This window comes from Lepisosteus platostomus, chromosome 16 (genome assembly GCF_059453375.1).
Source record: "Lepisosteus platostomus isolate fLepPlt1 chromosome 16, fLepPlt1.hap1, whole genome shotgun sequence".
NCBI classification, from domain to species: domain Eukaryota; kingdom Metazoa; phylum Chordata; class Actinopteri; order Semionotiformes; family Lepisosteidae; genus Lepisosteus; species Lepisosteus platostomus.
The window spans coordinates 12,746,571-12,759,006 of record NC_142626.1 but is presented as its reverse complement, the minus strand read 5'-3'; the positions used below and the strand labels follow the sequence as shown (position 1 = coordinate 12,759,006).

Sequence of the window (12,436 nt, the reverse complement as noted above, 5' to 3'; positions counted from 1 at the left end):
CTAAAATTTACTTAAAAATAAAAACGATTACAAACGCCAGTGGAGAGAGAGAACAGGGGAGGGAGTTGGTTTTGCATAAGGGGCAGGGCTATGGAAATGAGGTCTATTTGGGAATGTGGAGTTACATGTTCTGGCTGTTTGTGAATTATTGTTGTTGAGTATAGAGTGTTGAGGTATTGATTTTGTGTAATGCTTTATGATGAAAATTGAGCTGGATTTTGTTTATGATAAAGAGGATAAACTGGGATGGGAGGAGGGTTTGGTTTTGCATAAGGGGCGGGATTATGATAATTGGAGGAATTTGAGAAAGTTTTTGGTTTGTCTTACGAATAATTCTTACAAGATATTGAGATTTGTTGTTGTTTTGTTGAGATTTAACTCCGCAAGTCTGAGTTCTTGTGTCCGTCCTATCCGAGCTCGAAAGTATTACAATATGTATCGTTATAGCAGGTGGTGTACAGCTTTTTAGTATAGATTACACTTTTCTAAAATGTATTTCAAAAATAAAAACGATTACAATCTAATCTTTCCACGTTTGATCCCAAGATCCGAAGAAAAATAAATCTAAACGGGGAGAAAGCTATGCTGAAAGTTTATTAAGATACTTAGAAGATAAAGATATCAATTTATGTTGCATTTGTCTGATTGTGAATAAAAAAACACATATTTAAACACACATTTGTGATTTAAATCAAAACGTGATTTAAATCAATATAAATGTTTATATTGTAATGCATAGGTGACTAGTCATTGTTATTAAAATGACTTAAATTCGATCATGTTGTGATATTTAGAAATATAAAAGTCAATTACTTGTCCATAATATTGCTATTCTATTTTTTCAAAGAAATGTCGCAGTACACGAATATAATCATATCGTTATTAATTTCTTTAGAAACACGATTCCATATTGTATTAGCAGAAAAGCTTAAAACTACCACTTTTTTACATGCTATTTCACATGTTAGTTAAAGAATTCAATGCTTAAAATGTTTAGGGAGAAATGGAATACCGGTGTGTAATTTTTCAAAGTACCGATTCCTGGAATCTGACTGGCTGACACCCTTCTGAAGTGGTTCCATAATATCTGGTATACAGAAAAGAAAGCGTTGATAAAAAAGCCTGGGTTCTCATGTATCTGATACAAGTATCTTTTAATACAGTCTTTGCTGTGCTCTTGAGGATCCTTGTGATATTTTGAGCTCTGGTTGAATGATAAGTGTCGCAGTTTAAATAATTTTCATAGTTAGAAATTATGAAATGCTCTGTTAAAAGCAAGGGAGTTTTTATGTCCGTTGCAGTAAAAGAAAATGCCTGACAAAGTAGGGCTTGGACAGATTCCAAGTGCTTGTACAAATGTGCTAAAGAAATTATACTTTGAGTTTACAGCTTGTCCAAAGTCATTCATTATTATTACTATTAGTAATATCTGCAGTAAAGGCTTTGATGCATAAATATTTCTGATAAAGGTAGGTTGTGTACTTTTGTCCAACTGAGCAATCTTGCTTTCATAAAATATACCAACTTTTTAATGACTGATGATTAACATGCTGTAATACACAGTTTAAATTTAAAAGCTTAAATGCTGTACATGAGAGGTTAAGCTTTATTGGCTCATCCTGGCGGTTTTACAAGGTGATGCCAGATACTTTCCGGCACAACGTCAAATGACGCGATTAACCCCGTGATACTGTAACACGCCCACCGGGGTATACCGCGACATACCCCACCCATTTTGAATGGCTGCGTCTGTATGTACATTTTGCAAACCCTGGTCTGATGAGGGTATGGTATGCACAATGTCACAGTGGTAGGTTTTGCAAGCAGGAAATGTAGTGATAGATTTAAAAGAAACAAAGCATAGTTCAGTGGAAGAACTATAAGTTTAGCTACAGCAGTATTGGTTCTGTAAACTAGGGAAAAGGAATCCAACAGCAATACAAAAAGGAAACAGAGAAGTGTTTATCGATAAATCAAATATTTTTTTAGTTGTTGTATTCCTTATTACATGCATGGACAACCATTGCAACCATTGCTATAAATATGTTCCTGAAAAATAATAAAAAAGCCATTTGATTCAAATAGCTTTGGCAAAATCTATAGATACTTTTCCCTTGAGCTGTAAAGCTTTTAGATTCTTTGGGTTCTTTATGCAGACCTCTCAACTGCAGGAGCACCCATGATTTAAAAACTATGGCTTTCATAAAAATGTGAGAGTAGCTTCATGCATTCCTCCTCATAGCACTTTACACTTAGTTTAAACTGCTGAGTGAACTAAGTTTAATACAGACAGCAAGGGGCAGTTCTTTAGCCGGTTGTGGGTCAACTTCAACAACTCTCCAACTGTGTTTTTGATCATTTTACTTGGGCTTCTTTAAAAAAAGCAGGATAAGGTCTTCAGATTAATATATTATTAACTACTACATTAGCTAGATTGAGTGAATGGCCTCTTGTTGTTTGTAACCCTTCTAATGGTTTTAAATTCCAAGCACTATTGATAAGTAATCAGCCACCCCATACTGCACAGCATAGCATAATAGCTATGTTTGAAAATCAAGAAGACTCCCCTTAGAAAGAAAGCTAACAGTTTCAATATGGCCAAAAAACAGTATGTCTTGCATAAGTGTTAACTTTCAGAACCAATGTGAAACTGAAATAAAACACAGGAAACCCAGAAATTACTAGAAGAATCCCCCATCCCAGTGTATTCCCTGTCTAATGGTGCAGTATTCCAAAAATTATAAAACATTACAGAAAAGATTCACAAACCAACACAAGGTTGTGAAAGGTCAGAGGGCCTGTCTAGAGTGTAAAACACTTGGTTGCAGCAGTGTGAGTGTTGTGGTTTGAAAGCTATTAAGTCATTAACAGCGACCCCCTATCCCAGTGTATTGCCTGTCCAATGGTGCTATCTTCCAGAAATAATAAAACAACCCAAAGCAAGGTTGTATATGGTGAGGGGGGCTGTCTGGTGTGTAAAACACTTGGTTGCAACATTGTGAATGTTATGCTTAAAAAGCTATTGTCATTAGGAAGACCCCCCTATTCCAGTGTATTACCTGTAGTGCTATCTTCAGAAAATCATAAAAAATAAAGAACAGTTTCACAATACAAAACAAAGCTGGGAAAGGTCAGAGGACCTGTCTAGTGTGTGAAACACTTAGTTGCAGCACTGTGGTGTTGTGCTTAAAAAGCCATTGAGTCATGAAGAAGACCCCATTATCCCAGTGTATCGCATGTCTAATTGTGCCATATTGAAAAAATCATTAAAAAAAACTAAAAGAGGTTTCACAGCCCAAAGCAAGGCTTGGAAAGGTCAGAGGACCTGCTTAGTGTGTAAAACACTTACTTGTAGCATTGTGGGTACTGTGGTTTAAATGCTATTGGCTTGTGAACAGCATACCCCTATCCCAGTGCATAATGAATGGGTTTGAACATCAAGGGTGCTGTTCTTAATAAGCTGCTGAGTAAAGAACAGGAATTTTCTTGCTGTCAGGAGTATTGCATATATAGTTGACCTTTACCTGAATGAAAATAGGACATAAAGAAAGGGTTTCAGAAATCAAACAAAGCTTTATTCCTGTGTGTACAGTCTGGGTAATTGGAGACTGCGCTGTTTTGCTTCCTATGGTGATATATGGGTTTTTCGCATTAAGCTGTATTGAGCAGAATTTCTCGCATTGTGAACTTGTGTACACATCAGAGGTTTACAAAAAGAGAATTAGCTCACTGGTAGTTTTATGTAGAGGTTGTGAAAATTTTCACAAGTAAAGGTCTTTAAAATGCGTTTGGTTTGAAGGCTTTCTGTGTTTCCCTTGCGAAGATATGGACAGAAGAATATTTGTGCGTGGTAAAAAAAATGGAAATAAAAAGACATAGTGAAGGCTGTGAAAACATTTATAGTGTACTTTGTACACACAGCAAGTGTTTTCGTAACTCTAGGAGATTTCGTGAAAACGCTACAGGCGTGCCAAAATCATTTTCGAACTTCAAGCTAACTTTTCTTCACAGACTTCCTTCTTTGAAATCAACTGTGCTTCAATAAATAATGTACAGTTTATCACCTTCTGCAATACTTCTAGTTTAGCTGGATTTGTGCAATAAGCACATTGTTTAATGGGGATGACATTACTCACGTCTACTGTATATCACTGTACGACACAGGTTTGAGTCGGAGTGTCTGTTAATAAAACAGACAGTCTTCCAATACATATAACTACTGCATGATTTCTTCATCTCTCTCTCTCTCTTTCCTAGCATTAATCCCGCACCAGCAGGGTCCGCTTGTCGGCACACCAGTCTCCATTTGGTGGTTTGAACCAAATCTTTGAGCTGACGTTGCCATTAGATGCGACTGAGAAATACTCCAACTGGCACGTCGCTCCACCTGCCGTCAGAGTGGGAGGGGGGGTGGAGGAGAACAAAGTAATGAAGCCAATTCATAGAGGGGGATTATTAGGAGGCATGGGAAATTTGGCCAGGATGCCGGGGTCACACCCCTACTCTTTTCAAGAAACACCCTGGGATTTTTAATGACCACAGAGAGATAGGACCTTGGTTTTACGTCTCATCCAAAGGACGGGCATGATTTCTTTATCTGTTTCAGCAAAATGAGGGAAATTAAATCAGTCAGAATCTCGGAGTGCCAATTGTAAAAATAACCCTTCTTCCCTCCTTTGTTTCGCGAAGAAATCCTTAATCACAAAACCATCACTTAATTTATCAAGATACACAAATTCACACCAGAGCCAACAACAAGTTATAATAGTGGACTATTTTTATGTATTCACTATATAAGAAAGAAACCAAAAGTAATACTCTGATCGCGCTTCGAACCATTGGGTGCAGCGCTTTGTCCATTACCACTACAAGGACAATACATTATTTAAAAAAGAAATGGATGTCAAAATGTTTCCAAAATGTCCACCTGTGATATTTTAGCTGCTTAGTTACACAATTCCATATTCATATAACTATCAAGTGATGTTAAATCACTACAATATTTATCTTTTTACAATAACAGCAAGTGGTGTTCTTATTACTTATTCTTAGGAAAGGAAAAAACGTTAAAACTTTTTATGAAGTACAGAATATAAGCTTAATAATGTTACAACAAGCACGTTAAAGCCAGAAGCCATGTAAATTACCAAGTTAAAGACTTTGATATGTAAAATATTTATGCATAATTAAAATATTTATGATGAAGGTGGAAGGTTGTGTACGTTTGTCCAACTGAGCATTCTTGCTTTTCTAAAAAATACCAACTTTTTAATGTTTAATGATTTACATGCTCTAATACACAGTTTAAAATTAAAAGTCTAAAGAATATGCAACTAAAATTTTTAATTAGATAAAGATTGTCCCTCAGCAGTGATCAGGATTCGAAGCCTAGTGTTTTCTGGCACTAGCTCAAATGCTGTACGTGAGAGGTTAAGCTTTATTAGCTCCACCTGGCGGTGATTCCAGATACTAAACGGTATAGCCTCATAACTGCGGTATTATGCAGTATTATGCGGTATGACGCATTGTAATGTGACACACCACCGCATTTTACCACAGCGTACCTCGCTCATTTTGAATGGCTGCATCTGTACAGTACTTTCTACACATGCAACATTTCAGAAACACATAGAACAGATCAAAGGAGCAATGAATTGGAAATTGTCCCTAAAGTGCCAGCTAGAGAACATTATTTTTGCTGTGCTACAATGAGCTTGAAAGAAAGAATAGCGCTCATTCAATATTACAGCTGACATGTTCTCTCTAATTTTGGAATTTGAAATCAGGATTCAAGTGAAATGGGTGGATTTGTGAAATCTAGTAATGGTAAAAATGATATACACTATGCAACAATCTCCAATTACTATCCAGAAACCCTTATTTCATATCATTTATGATCTGTCAGCAGCTCCAGTTTAATGATCCTCTCCAAGGTCGGGGCACAAACCTCGGAGACACATGGAGTTGTCTTCTGCAGATAAAGACTTAAGTTTCCAGTTTTGTGTAAAAGAATCTGCCAATTTCTATTACAAATGTAATATAAAAATTTATTTTTGTCAGTTTCTTCTAGCACAGGTGTTGATCTACATGTATTGGCTAAACATCAATGGGGGATATTTACATGTAAAAACTAATTTTGTAAGACCCTGCTGCAGCAAATGTCTTTAAAATATACTGACTTCCTGCTTTTTGGAGAAGCTGTGGTAGGTTGGGATTGATCATGAGAAGGAGAAAAAAACACAGTGGAAAAAAGCAGGTAAAAATTCCCTCTCAGCTCCTGTAGAATGACTAGTAACAAATTCTGAGACCAACATCAGTTTGGTTTTGAACTGAATTTCTAAAATGCACCGAAATAAAGATAATGATTAACATACAGACAGTAGAATGACATGGTGGGGCAGTGTTAGAATTGCTGCCTCTGAGCACTATGGCCCCATGTTTAATTCTGGACCTGAGCTGCTATCTGTCTGGTTTATATGTTCTCCCCTGTGTTCACAGGGGATCACAGCTCTGTGTGCTCCAGTTTCCTCCCACAATCCACAGGCAAGCTGGTAGCTTAATTCTGTGTATGCTCTGTGATGGACTGGAGTCCCATTGGTTTCTGGGATACGATCCAGCTCCCCCATGACCTTGTATTGCATGGAGCAGTTATAAAACAGATGGATGCATAAAATTAACCAGCATTTCTGGGCAACATCAGTCTGACTCCAGCTGGAGTAACCATATTCACACTGCCTGCATTGTCCCAGTTCTCAGTTCCCTCTCTGTCCCAGCTTTGTGCTGCTTGCAGTTTCTACAGTATCCATGCTTTCAGATTTAACATCTATAGGAGATTTAAATTGTTTTCATTTTTCAAGTAAGTCATTTGACAGCAAATTTTCATTTATGATGACAGCCTGGACACCGTTTTTGCAGCAGATTATTTACAGGAGTAAATACCCACAAACCTCCACTCCAGAATTTAGAGATCTACCCTTGAATCTGCACTGTTGTTATCAGCCATATACAGTAGCTTCCACTACTATCTACTGTATGTGCATTAAGTATATATATAATATATGAGAGACATTACAGTATGTGTGAAATATATTTTTCATAATCAAAATTGAAATTGTTTCCTAATTATTAGTTGCTGAAATTTGCATTAAATTATGTACATTAAGTGTATATTATGTTATACATCTGTTTTTATTTTCAACTACCAAAATTTTCCTTTAGTTGTAAAATTCTATATGAAGTGGATTTAAATATGCATAGTAGAGAAACAGATTAAATGAAGCAATTCTTTCACTAACATCTAAAGGACCATAATCGTCTATCAATTGTCTTTGGCCATCAGGTAACATATTTGGAAGACATACCACACATTTAGAGTGGCTGCATCTGTGCAATCTAACCACTGAGTCACCATGTCACTCACATTAACCCCATGTGAAACAAAAGTAAAAATAAGAAAACTGTAGTAAAATATAATTAAAGGTATGCACAGTATATGAATGTGTAGGATCTATTTATTGACATATTATTGTGCTCTTTACCATTTTCATGTTACTGAAACATATCTTTCTATATTCAGTTTCTATTCTCTAATCAGAGATGAATCTAGTAAATATGTAGTCTACTCACCTGAAACACACAGTCCAAGAGCAAACTGAGCTCCAAAACAGTCTATGAGTTCCTTGACACCAGACAGCAATGACACAAATAAATGATTAGTGTATTAAAAAGGACAGAAATAGGCACCTGTAGAATTTGTCTGGATTTCTTTCATTTTCCAAAAGCAGGTATGACCTGTTGTGCTTGTTTCTTGGTTCCGAGCAGTTAAATCGATTGTTTCAGTAAAGTCATCTATTAATATTGTTACAAATAGGGGGTTACAAAAATGGTGAAAATCAGGAATTGACCAAGCAATTTAGTTAATAAGTAAAATAATTGTTCAAAACCCCCACCTTGTAAGTGATTTGTCCAGAATATATCCAAGTGGTTGGTATAACTAGAGGCACGGGAATTCTTAGTGGCACAGCTTTGATGAAATGAGTAATAATTCTGGCACATTTGGTTTAACACAGTTTTATTAAAAATGACAATACATGCACTACACTACACATAACAAAACATACAACACACAAGTTACTTTATTTATAATATGTACAGACAAGGTGTTTCAGAGGCTTAACATCCTAATCAATCCCAACCTGCAGTTAAATCTCTCTTGTCTCTTCAAAAATGGATGCCACAAAATAAAAGAAAGCCAATCACTCTGTTCTAAAAATGTACCAACAGGCAGGGAATACCATCTTTAACTGAGGTATCTTTTACTCAGGAAACCCAAGTTCCCTAAAAACACAGAATAGTAATAGTCTCTCTACCAAGGCTCAATGCATGTACTTATCTCTAATCAGGTTTCATTTGGATAATCATTAAAAAGGGGCTCTCACCTGATGCAAGCTAGCTTAAGTTCCTTTTCTTCCTGACTCCTCTTTAGTCTCCAGGACAAAGTGAGTGGCTGCTTAGGCAGACCATGGACCAAGACAGCCAGCTCTGTCTTCTCAGCAGAGAGTTTAACTCATCAAAGATGTTTGGCCAATGGTTCTTTGAGTATACAACTTATTTATTCACATTATAATTCTTGAGAGTTGAAGTATTGTTTGATGCGTGACTTCTGTTTGTAATCAGTTCATATACTGTGCTGCACAGGACTCTTGTATTACAAACAATATCACTGAGTCTCTCTTATTCAGAAACTAAATCCTGAATCCAGATTCCCAACCTTAATTCTTTATTTAGAACAATTATTATCTTAAAAACAGTTGTGTCAAACATGATCTAGCTACTAGTACCCTCCTAACAGTCTAAAACTGGTTGTAAAATGTTCACATTTTGTATTATAATAAGAATAAGAAATATTAATAGTGATCTGAATGACTTTGTCACATACTGTAAGTTGCATTGTAGTGTGATGGCTTGCAAAACAATGTTGTAAGTAATTGCATCTAGATGAAGGCAGTGTGCAAAAATGACACTAACACTGACACTAGTTCTAAGTTAAAGTACAACATGGATATCCGCGGATATTACTTCACAACATTTTTTTAATCTGTGTGAGGAAATTTACTTTTTTTATTCATGTATTCAGCTCATGCATGATTAAAAACTACATTGTTCTAACAGTACTCTTGCATTTTAAATAGACCCTTTAAAAATAAAAATAAAACATATATTAGACATGTAAAATTAATAAATGGCACTCACAAAATCCAAAAGTATTGTAGATGTTTGTCTTTGTCTCTACATGTCAGATCAAGCCATCAAAATACAATATATTATTACAGCTGTAGGTGACTAAGAGACAAGATTGTCCAGATCCCGTGATTAAAGTATTAATCAAATTTACCTTGGTTAACCTTAATTAAGTTATGGGTACATGATTAAGTGCCAACTAACAGTACAGAAAGACACCATACTGTATACCATACTGGATTTCTGTTTTCATTTTCTGGACTTACGATATTTAACTGTAATTAATGGATTAATTAATTTTCAAATAAACATCAAATTGGTTTCTACAGAGCTGTTCAATTACAAGCCTCAGGCTCTTCAGTCTGGGTTCAGATTTATGTACAAGTTTTCTTAAGGGAGAGATACTAATTCAGAATGACCTTAAGATGGTAAGATGGAGCAACTTCCCTATTTTTTAACTAGAAACAGAAAAAACAGAATTTACACCCAAAGAAGGCTCCACAGTCACAACTCTGTTTTTCTTTTCTTCTCTTTTCAGCATGGCAGTATGGAATAAGCATTTACTTGTTCCAAAATAGAAATTCTCTCTGCAGTGCCCTCAGTGACAGATAGTAAACAGTCTTTGAGGGCCTGTTACAGAGGTAAGGAGGTATTTGAATCCTTATGTTACTTTTTCAGTCAGCTACAAAGCTAACATTTAAAAGAGGTTCCTACATTTAGGACCATCTGTGAGATATTCAGATTAAAATTGTTTGTGTTACAATAAAAAAAATGCATTTTTGCTTTTGTAAATATTGTAAGAGGCTGAGGTAGATGACAATGGAAGTGTCTTAGTATCTAGATGAAATGTGTAACACCTGGCAGTGTAAACATTCCCAGCTTCAAAGCAAAGGGGATGTTTACAGAGACAATGGGAGTCCAGATCCTGTGATCAAAGTAGTCATAAAGTTTACCTTGGGTTACCTTAATTAACTTCTGGGTAGATGATTAAGTGTCAATCAGAAGTCCAGAAAGACACTTTATTGTATAACATCAGATCAAGACAGAGAAAAAAGAGGCGGGAAGGATACCACAAGAGAGAAAGAAGAAAAAAGGGACAGACCACAAGAGAGAGAGGAGACGGAACTTCAATTCAACTTTATTTGTCATTATACTTGCAAAGGTGCATAGTATACTGAAAGGTGTTTCTCATTTGTCTCTCAGGTGCAGTATTATAAATAGAACAGTAGAGAAGACAATAGACAGTAGTACAATAACAATAACAGTGTAAACAACAGTATGGTGCCAGTGCAAACTTTTTAAAAACTGTGCAAATACGAAAACAGAGAAAAGTATACAAACAGGACAAAAACAGTGCAAAAGTAATGCGGCGAACAGTGCAAAAATAATATGGCGATTAATAAATAGTACAACTAGTACAGTTTTCAGTACAATTTTGGCTTACATTCAGTTGTTGTGTTTGTAGTGGTATAGGAGTACAGTCATCGTGGGTACAGGAAGAAGTGAGGAGAGATCATAGCATGATGGGAAGGAGTGGGGACGTCACCAGCTTGACGGTTCTGGGGAAGAAGCTATTTTGGAGTCTTGTTGTGTGCAACTGGAGCGTCTGGAACCTTCTACCAGATGTTAGGGGAGAAAACAAGTTATGACTGGGGTGAGAGGGGTCAGACATAATTTTGGTGGCTTTTTTCAGACTGCAGCAGGTTTTCCCTGGATGAATGGTAGGGCACTGCCGATGATGTGTTGGGCAGTTTTGCCCACCTGCTGTAGTGCCTTATGGTCAGATGTGGTGCAGTTTATTAACTTTACAGTACCTCACAGTACAGCAATGCAAGTTGCTTTAATCAGTATCAATACAAAGTTCCAAAGTCTGAATAACTCTGAAAGTGGAACTGTCCTTACTTTCAGAATTACTCACCAGTCTAAATCTTTTTTCTTAATATGGGTGTGAAATGTCATAGTGATTAAGGTTGTGTGTCAGCGGAGATACTGCCAAACCCAGCAATTCAGTTGTAGGGGTTTTGTACATTTACTAGGACAATTCTTAATTGTAGCAGAAAATCACTAAATGATTCTTTGATGGCTATTGTCAAGGAGAGTTCTTTCCGGACGATCCAGGGTTGAGTGAGAAAACACGAGGAAAAAAGGCATTCAGGATACAGTAGCAAGCATTAGCTACAGATTGAAGACTTAGACCCATAGATTTCGAGAAGTTTCAGACTCAACCTACAAGGAGAGGCAGTAGAATGAGACATCAAGCTACACACATAACAGGACGCATTTGGTCAAGTACTTTTCACAGTATAGTTCATGTAATGATACCACAAATTGTCCTGAAAATCAGTATGATCAGTCTCATTCAGCCAGTCCAGTGGGGAAACAACCTCTCTCCTTTGTCTGATTTTCGGAACTGGAGTAGTCCCGTTTGGGCCTTCAGTAGCTCTATTGTACTTTGCCAGTCAGTACTGTTTTTTGGCCCTCTGCAACCATATAGTTGCCCACTATTGCTCTAGATGATAATGGCACCTCCAGTTCTGTTGACAATTTAACAGTGAAAATAAGCTGTAGCCTGTCTTCTCCAAACAGGTACAGAGTACACAGGGAGTGGCTGATGAAACAGTTTCCTTTCAGAGGTCACTCTTGGAAGAGCAGGCATACTGTAATTATCTTCACCACTTTAATACACCAGAGCAGAAGAGCAGACAAAGGTAAGAGTTCATTGCTTAAAAAATGAGAAACTTAGAATTAGAGTGATAAAAGAGAGGGTGCCATTTGCACATTTGGTTATTTGTTTTCATTTCAGTAGCTAATAAAGTCAAAGATCTGATTCAGCTGTTCCACTGTTGCACAAACTGTGCACAGAAGTGCTTGATTTTCTCTCTTTTACATAACCACCTCACTGTTTGCATTTGAGTCCTCTAATTTGTGTTTCACTGTTCATTCTGAAGACATCCTCTGGATTGAATTTGTCCACTCATAAACTTCTCACTTACAGACTAAAAATAATCTGTTCCTGTCAGTGTAGGACTTCACTTTGATCACAGAAATGTATTTTGATGTTCAATCTCACTTTTACAGTTATGGTCTAATATTTGACTACACAGGATTCATTAAGTAACATAATATTTGCTTTGTACAAATTTGTTATTATTTCATGTCATATCTCTTTTCCATGTATATTGGAAAGATCATACAA

General features: G+C 36.5%; 1 protein-coding gene across 13 annotated transcripts in view; it reads left to right on the top strand.

The window, feature by feature from the left end:
• The window catches only part of LOC148646899 (protein NLRC3-like), a 1,251,308-nt gene that overhangs the window by 1,060,522 nt on the left and 178,350 nt on the right, over positions 1 to 12,436 (top strand). For 4 of the 13 annotated variants that reach the window (XM_088608938.1, XM_088608943.1, XM_088608941.1 and 1 more), the window contains exon 1: positions 10,897 to 11,948. The exons of 5 other annotated variants lie outside the window; for them this stretch is intronic. The gene's annotated coding sequence lies outside the window, so the exon portion shown is untranslated. Of the gene's footprint in view, positions 1 to 10,896; positions 11,949 to 12,436 lie in introns of those variants that run through there. 4 more of the 13 variants (XM_088608937.1, XM_088608946.1, XM_088608934.1 and 1 more) reach the window with 3 other exon arrangements.